Source organism: Sinocyclocheilus grahami, unplaced genomic scaffold, assembly GCF_001515645.1.
Source record: "Sinocyclocheilus grahami isolate Dianchi unplaced genomic scaffold, SAMN03320097.WGS_v1.1 scaffold726.1, whole genome shotgun sequence".
Lineage (NCBI taxonomy): Eukaryota > Metazoa > Chordata > Actinopteri > Cypriniformes > Cyprinidae > Sinocyclocheilus > Sinocyclocheilus grahami.
This window is the reverse complement of record NW_015505905.1, coordinates 313,778-322,537: the sequence shown is the minus strand read 5'-3', so window position 1 is coordinate 322,537 and position 8,760 is coordinate 313,778. Positions and strand designations below refer to the sequence as shown.

Below are 8,760 nucleotides of genomic sequence, written 5' to 3'. Positions count from 1 at the left end.
GTAAGAATTTTGACCGATTAATACAATCCGTTAAACGGTTTAAAAAGTCATTTATTTTTTATTTTTATTTTAAATTTTTTTGTAATTTATCAAAATATTTAAAAATGTTTGCTTCATGATTAAAAAAAAAAAAAAAGAAGTGTTTTTTAGGGGGGGGGGAAACATAAGTTGCGTATAAGTCGCATTTTATTATTTCATTCAGAAATAGGCCTAATTCCGACGCGAAACACTTACAAACATTATAATAAACACTGTAAACATTGCTAGGTTATTTTAGTTCCCCTCACTCCACAACAATCCTTTCAATTAACAGTATTTAGAAAAGAACAAGAATTAAAAATATAAGAAGCTATAGCAATATAAACGACATGCCAAAACGAATTCATTTAGGCTAAAATGAAACTAGTCTCTCATTCCACACAAAGTCAAATGTTTCCGTATTCGCGATGTATTCAAATGGCAAATTATTATTTAGCCTATTATGTACTTCACTGACATTCCAATATCCACGTAAAACAAATGTTTTGCATAACATCACGGCAGCACTGTGATAACACTTAACGGCACAGATTTTACTACATATTTTTTTTTATGTGTTTGATTGACTATTTTATTATGATAATGAACAGGCTGCATTGTCAAGGTAGCAATGTTGTGTGTGCGCATGCGGCGCCATCGCTTGAATTTTTTCCTACTAACAGTGGAAGAAACTACTTCTTTTAGTCCTAAAGATAATCGGAATTGTAAAAGGTTTGCCTTTATTCGTGTACATTCACAATAAAAACAAATCTTTGTGCTTTTGTAAAATAAGCCTAAAGAAAAATAGGATGCCGCTTTCTGCCATCCGTTTCCTTTCCCGCAGCACAAAAATAAACCGAAACTCTGCATTCTAGGCTACTTGTTGCAGTTTTTCTTTCGTTTTCTTAATTTATTATTCAAGTAAAAATATATGTTTCTCGTATAGGCCTATTTATTCATTTTATATATATATATTTATATATATATATATATATAGCCTAGCTTTATTATGTTTTCTCCACTCGCAGAAGCGCTGCAGGTGCATGATGTGATATGATGACCATGTGAATCCTTATGTTCTGTTGTTTTCTGCTTTTTGCGCATGTAAAATTAATCCCAGGGAAACAAATGTTAGTATTTTTAATGGGTCACAAACACTTATCCTTTCTAATTTAATTAAATTCTAATTTAAAATAATCTTGTCGGTTAACGAGCCTCGGTTGTTGGTTAGGAAAAATAACCGAAATGAATATCCCCAATCATTACCGAATTAACTCAGACTGTTCTTTCCAAGTAAGGATGGCATGGATAGGCCGATTCCTCCAGACAGCATGAACACAGCTAAACCTCCCTGATCATCATCAAAGGCAGACTGAACAATCTGTGGACCATAACAGCTGCTCTGATGAATGTCTTTTGAAGTCATAGGATAATACTTCAACTAAGACTGCAAATAAAAGGTCCAGAGAGAGGCTGAAGGCCATTGGAAAACAAATCTTTGTGCTTTTGTAAAATAAGCCTAAAGAAAAATAGGATGCCGCTTTCTGCCATCCGTTTCCTTTCCCGCAGCACAAAAATAAACCGAAACTCTGCATTCTAGGCTACTTGTTGCAGTTTTTCTTTCGTTTTCTTAATTTATTATTCAAGTAAAATATATATAAAATATATATAGCCTAGCTTTATTATGTTTTCTCCACTCGCAGAAGCGCTGCAGGTGCATGATGTGATATGATGACCATGTGAATCCTTATGTTCTGTTGTTTTCTGCTTTTTGCGCATGTAAAATTAATCCCAGGGAAACAAATGTTAGTATTTTTAATGGGTCACAAACACTTATCCTTTCTAATTTAATTAAATTCTAATTTAAAATAATCTTGTCGGTTAACGAGCCTCGGTTGTTGGTTAGGAAAAATAACCGAAATGAATATCCCCAATCATTACCGAATTAACTCAGACTGTTCTTTCCAAGTAAGGATGGCATGGATAGGCCGATTCCTCCAGACAGCATGAACACAGCTAAACCTCCCTGATCATCATCAAAGGCAGACTGAACAATCTGTGGACCATAACAGCTGCTCTGATGAATGTCTTTTGAAGTCATAGGATAATACTTCAACTAAGACTGCAAATAAAAGGTCCAGAGAGAGGCTGAAGGCCATTGGAGGGTGGGTGTGTTGGATGAAACCCACAATACTTCAGCAAGCTCAAACATTTGACTGAAAGACCCACATTACCCACATTAAACTAGACTTTCTGTGTACTAGAAGTCATCTGATTTTATATTTTAAGAGCTAACAAATACTATCATCATGACCTCCAATGTCAAGCACAAGTTCAAAATATTAATTTACTAGTGCATGTTTGTTTATAGTTTAACACCACGCCAGCTAACCTTGGTTATATTTATGGTGAGAAAAGGAAAAATAAAGAAATAAGAAAAAAAATATGTTCCAGTGTACCAACCAAGAAGAAAAAGGCAGAACTCACTTGAAACGAGCTGCACATTGTTTATTATAATTTATGAATGTCTCATATCATTAAACTGAATACCATCATAAGGCTGTTCTGATATGATCACTTTTTTTTTTTATAATAATATTACATCGATACTTGTATTGATTTTTATTTTTCTCTGAGATAAAGAATAAAATGTTTCTTTGAAGTTATAGCATTTACTGAGAGATCATGCTAACCAGGCAAACAATTACCCCTTGATTAGAACGGATCCCTGGCAACACATGTTGAGTGCAAACACTGTGCTATCAGGTGATAAATGAAAAGAAAAAGCAAAGTTTGAACAGAAAGAATGTGTCACAGCCACCTGACTGATGCCACTTAACCACAATTTCTCAACTGAATGTTGCTGTTCACAGCCTTTTTAGTCACAGTTAAGGAAGACAAAACGTGTTATTTAACCTCATAGTGGTTTTCGGTTTGTCAGTTTATTACATTCTAACCGATTAATTTGTTGCTCTTAACAGTCAACAAATTTTTATGGTCTAAACCGCTTCAAGCCCTGAAACATCAACCATCCAACTTACATGAGTTTTCATCCCACTGATCATCTTAAACCATATTTTTAGAAATTTTGTTAACTGAATACTCTGATGGTGACTGAGGAACACATCTTCAGTGTGACACTACAAAGAAACTAAACCTAGAGTCTGGATTGAAAAAGTCAACCTCATCGGTGAATGTGACAATGGCTTTTCTTAATCATCACAATAACTACTAAAAAACTAAGTAATGATAGTAAGCACTGTGCAAGGTGGTCTATGAAACAGAAAGTTTTCATACTAATACTGAAATCTGATCATCCTCTGTAAAGTCAAAAATTATCAAAGAAAATACAAGAAAAAAATAAAAACACCCGGGTTCAAGTTCGTCAAAATATCCAGCTCATCAGCAACATACAAAGACCACATCCTTTGTTTTTGGAGAGTAGATAAAACCGGACTATAAAATCACAAATCTAATTAAAAGACATTCATAGAAATACTGCCACTGATGCTTTGAGTTTAACCTATGTATGTCCTGTTGAAAAAAGATGAGTATGCGAAACCGTTAAACTTGCATTTCCCCATCCTCCTCTTCTCATAAAAGACAACATCATATCTGGAAATGTGGTTGGACTTCCGTTTTGTTGTTCACATTAATATCATATCATTTGCATAACAGCAACTGCATACAGCTATTAAAGACCACTTGGGTAAAATAATTAACATTACGTTAATAAGTATAGTTTACATTTCTGTCATTAATCTTTATCCATCTAATTACTATAATCGATCCGTGTTAAGACACACCAACAAATATGTTTTGCTGGAGCAACACATCAGCTGGATTGACCGCAGATGTATTGCTCAATGTAAAAACAGAAAATATAATTAATAAAAAGAAATCAAGTAGATAGAATAGAAATACAATTGAGAGTGCTAGTGTTAGAGGGTCCAGTTTTTTAACATAATATTCTTCAGACACCTAAATAACTACTGTTGTACTAAAAATTATATCAATTTCTACAACAGAAGTACAGTGCGAACAAAGAGCATATGTTCACTGTTAACAAAGAAAACCATGGAAAAGTTAAAGGGGTCATATGATGCGATTTCATTTTTTCCTTTCTCTTTATTTGCCACTGATGATTCAAACGCGAGTTTTGGGCAGTGTGGAGTATCACTTGTTGTTTGTCATTTCTCTGATCACAAATGCAGACAGGGTTTTGTGTTTACGCGGCGCGATGCAATGCAACGCGTAAAAAGACAGTATAAGTCATTATAATCAGTAATTATGTCCCCACTGGATGCAACAAATGCCTCGTTTGTAATGAGTTTTAATGTTTTTGTCTCGTCACTGGGACACACCATCACAGTATGTGAGGGGCGTAACATTTCCGTCAAACGCTTGAGGCATTCGGCCAATCACAACGCATTGGATAGCTGGCCAATCACAGCACACCTCGCTTTTTCAGAACAATGAGCTTTGTAAAAATCGACACGTTTCAAAAAGGCGGGGCATAGAGGAGAAACAATAATGTACAGTATGTGGAAAATAATTTGTTTTTTTTTTTTACTTTAAACCGCATAAACATTTCATTACACCAAATACACAAAATAATGTTCTTTTTAGCAACATCATATGACCCCTTTAACAAATGCAATTTTAGTCAAAAGCAACAACAGTAATTAGCTTTGGGAAAGACGAGGAAAATCTTAGGCAAGGGCCTGACAAAGCACACAACCTTTTGTATCTAAGACCTGAGAAGATTGGTTTCAAGGGATGCAGTTCACTTTCATAAATAACTTTATCTGGTTAACAACTTAGAAGAATATCTTGCCCACTCAACATAATAAACCTGACTCATATGAGCTTACTTGCATCCATTTCAACAGGTGTAAGCAACATGAAATTATTATCTAAAATATAAAAAAAAAACAATGATTCACTCAATAGATAAGAATAAGGAAGCCTTACTCAGACATCATTTCACAGTAAAACCAGCAAAGAGAACTGAAAACTGCTTTGCAAAACATCGGTGTCAGAAAAAAAAAACCAATGACAATTTACGTCTGCTCAGCAAAACCAGTTGATCCGTCCTAGTCATCTAGGGACACTAAACTCAACTCTGAGATAGAATCAAGTTATTAAACAATGTGGCAATAAAAATCAGCTCGCATTTGATTCTACATCAGAAACTGGGAACATTAGATTGTAATACAACAGGACTCACAACTACTGCAGCTTGTAAGAGAGGGCTGTTTTGATTGATAATGTGCATAAACTACATCATAAAACATTGACTGGACTGTTTAATTTAGATGACGGCAAGAATGTTAATTTCAACCACACACTTTTGATTTACATTAGTAATGTACACATTTATTTCAAGGTGAGACAGAAGTTATTTATAGTACGTTTATAAAATATGTTATAGCGGCAGCAAGCGTTTATTTTGGTCTGTTTCTGATGTGGTGAAATTCAGTCCGAGAGATGTGTGCTAACATGCTAAGACTGCTGGAGCCGGGGAAAACTACTCAATATCACTTTATATTTAAGAGGCAAAACATTATTGGCACAGTTATGGGCTACATGTGAATAAAACGACCCACATCACACAACACATCTCGTTTAATATCTCTTCGTGAATTTTTTGCAGTGAATTAACGGTCCTTATCAATAGTGTCTGCTAGCGCGCTCGTTTAGCCGCCTACCTTCACACACCCGCCGGAAAAACCCGACAAACTTTAGCGTGTTCAGCTGCAGTCAACCTCAATCCCTTTTCTCCTCAGCAGACTGGGTCATTCCACGAAACAGCCCCTGCGGCTGACACGAAACGGGCTTTGGGACAGGAAAAACACGGCTCTGCTGCCCTCAAGGCGCCCTCGCGAGCCGCTCACGTAACGCGCCTGTCACTCACAGACTCAGCGCTCCAGCGCGAGCTCAGCTAGCGCCGCGATTTAGCGCAGAGTCTCGTGACAGCTTCCGGTGTCGGGCTGAATCATGGGCCGCCACCCGACAAAACAAAGGTCGCGATGAGACGATTTACTTGTGTAATAAGGTTAAACTCTGATCTATTCTTAACCCTAACCTCAATCTTAATCTCTCTCTCTCTCTCTCTCTGGTTTTATTGGCGGGTCGCAACCAACTTGTTCAGGTGCATACCGCCACCTACTGTACCGGGGTGTGCAACTTCAGGGCTTCATGTGCTTAGCATGGTTATAATCAAAAAAAATAAAAAAAATAAAAAAATAAACTTTTATATTAATAATTTTCGTTGTGAAAGCGAAACTACTTTGTTTGGCCTTCCAAAAGAGGACGATATCCGCTTCGTCATGCCTAGAGCTGATCCGTGCTGGTCGCTGAGGGAATACTTTAACTTAGTGCTGTGGATCACCAGCACATTTTATGGAGGACTGTTTACTGATCCTGGGAGAGTAACGTTAGACTAAAATGCCGGCAGTGCTGACTCACGTAAGTACGTTTTCTTTTATTATTTGCCACTGATGATTCAAACGCGAGTTTTGGGCAGTGTGGAGTATCACTTGTTGTTTGTCATTTCTCTGATCACAAATGCAGACAGGGTTTTGTGTTTACGCGGCGCGATGCAATGCAACGCGTAAAAAGACAGTATAAGTCATTATAATCAGTAATTATGTCCCCACTGGATGCAACAAATGCCTCGTTTGTAATGAGTTTTAATGTTTTTGTCTCGTCACTGGGACACACCATCACAGTATGTGAGGGGCGTAACATTTCCGTCACACGCTTGAGGTATTCGGCCAATCACAACGCATTGGATAGCTGGCCAATCACAGCACACCTCGCTTTTTCAGACCGACGAGCTTTGTAAAAATCGACACGTTTCAAAAAGGCGGGGCATAGAGGAGAAACAATAATGTACAGTATGTGGAAAATAATTTGTTTTTTTTTTTTACTTTAAACCGCATAAACATTTCATTACACCAAATACACAAAATAATGTTCTTTTTAGCAACATCATATGACCCCTTTAACAAATGCAATTTTAGTCAAAAGCAACAACAGTAATTAGCTTTGGGAAAGACGAGGAAAATCTTAGGCAAGGGCCTGACAAAGCACACAACCTTTTGTATCTAAGACCTGAGAAGATTGGTTTCAAGGGATGCAGTTCACTTTCATAAATAACTTTATCTGGTTAACAACTTAGAAGAATATCTTGCCCACTCAACATAATAAACCTGACTCATATGAGCTTACTTGCATCCATTTCAACAGGTGTAAGCAACATGAAATTATTATCTAAAATATTAAAAAAAAAACAATGATTCACTCAATAGATAAGAATAAGGAAGCCTTACTCAGACATCATTTCACAGTAAAACCAGCAAAGAGAACTGAAAACTGCTTTGCAAAACATCGGTGTCAGAAAAAAAAAACCAATGACAATTTACGTCTGCTCAGCAAAACCAGTTGATCCGTCCTAGTCATCTAGGGACACTAAACTCAACTCTGAGATAGAATCAAGTTATTAAACAATGTGGCAATAAAAATCAGCTCGCATTTGATTCTACATCAGAAACTGGGAACATTAGATTGTAATACAACAGGACTCACAACTACTGCAGCTTGTAAGAGAGGGCTGTTTTGATTGATAATGTGCATAAACTACATCATAAAACATTGACTGGACTGTTTAATTTAGATGACGGCAAGAATGTTAATTTCAACCACACACTTTTGATTTAGTAATGTACACATTTATTTCAAGGTGAGACAGAAGTTATTTATAATACGTTTATAAAATATGTTATAGCGGCAGCAAGCGTTTATTTTGGTCTGTTTCTGATGTGGTGAAATTCAGTCCGAGAGATGTGTGCTAACATGCTAAGACTGCTGGAGCCGGGGAAAACTACTCAATATCACTTTATATTTAAGAGGCAAAACATTATTGGCACAGTTATGGGCTACATGTGAATAAAACGACCCACATCACACAACACATCTCGTTTAATATCTCTTCGTGAATTTTTTGCAGTGAATTAACGGTCCTTATCAATAGTGTCTGCTAGCGCGCTCGTTTAGCCGCCTACCTTCACACACCCGCCGGAAAAACCCGACAAACTTTAGCGTGTTCAGCTGCAGTCAACCTCAATCCCTTTTCTCCTCAGCAGACTGGGTCATTCCACGAAACAGCACCTGCGGCTGACACGAAACGGGCTTTGGGACAGGAAAAACACGGCTCTGCTGCCCTCAATGCGACCTCGCGAGCCGCTCACGTAACGCGCCTGTCACTCACAGACTCAGCGCTCCAGCGCGAGCTCAGCTAGCGCCGCGATTTAGCGCAGAGTCTCGTGACAGCTTCCGGTGTCGGGCTGAATCATGGGCCGCCACCCGACAAAACAAAGGTCGCGATGAGACGATTTACTTGTGTAATAAGGTTAAACTCTGATCTATTCTTAACCCTAACCTCAATCTTAATCTCTCTCTCTCTCTCTCTCTGGTTTTATTGGCGGGTCGCAACCAACTTGTTCAGGTGCATACCGCCACCTACTGTACCGGGGTGTGCAACTTCAGGGCTTCATGTGCTTAGCATGGTTATAATCAAAAAAAATAAAAAAAATAAAAAAATAAACTTTTATATTAATAATTACAAATACCCCCTTCCCATTTCCTATATGCTGTGCTCTAACCCTGTATCTTTAAGAAAATTAAAGAGAGCCTTGCTACATTCCCACATTTTCTCATCTGCCCCCAAAATCCCCT

General features: G+C 37.4%; 1 protein-coding gene across 2 annotated transcripts in view; it reads right to left on the bottom strand.

The window, feature by feature from the left end:
* Positions 1–8,428, bottom strand: part of LOC107560426 (ras-related protein Rap-1A-like) — a 33,074-nt gene extending 24,646 nt beyond the window's left edge. The window contains exon 1 of one of the 2 annotated variants that reach the window (XM_016244608.1): positions 8,088–8,428. The gene's annotated coding sequence lies outside the window, so the exon portion shown is untranslated. Of the gene's footprint in view, positions 1–5,729; positions 6,070–8,087 lie in introns of those variants that run through there. The other variant, XM_016244607.1, reaches the window with a different exon arrangement.
* Positions 8,429–8,760: the final 332 nt, after the last annotated feature.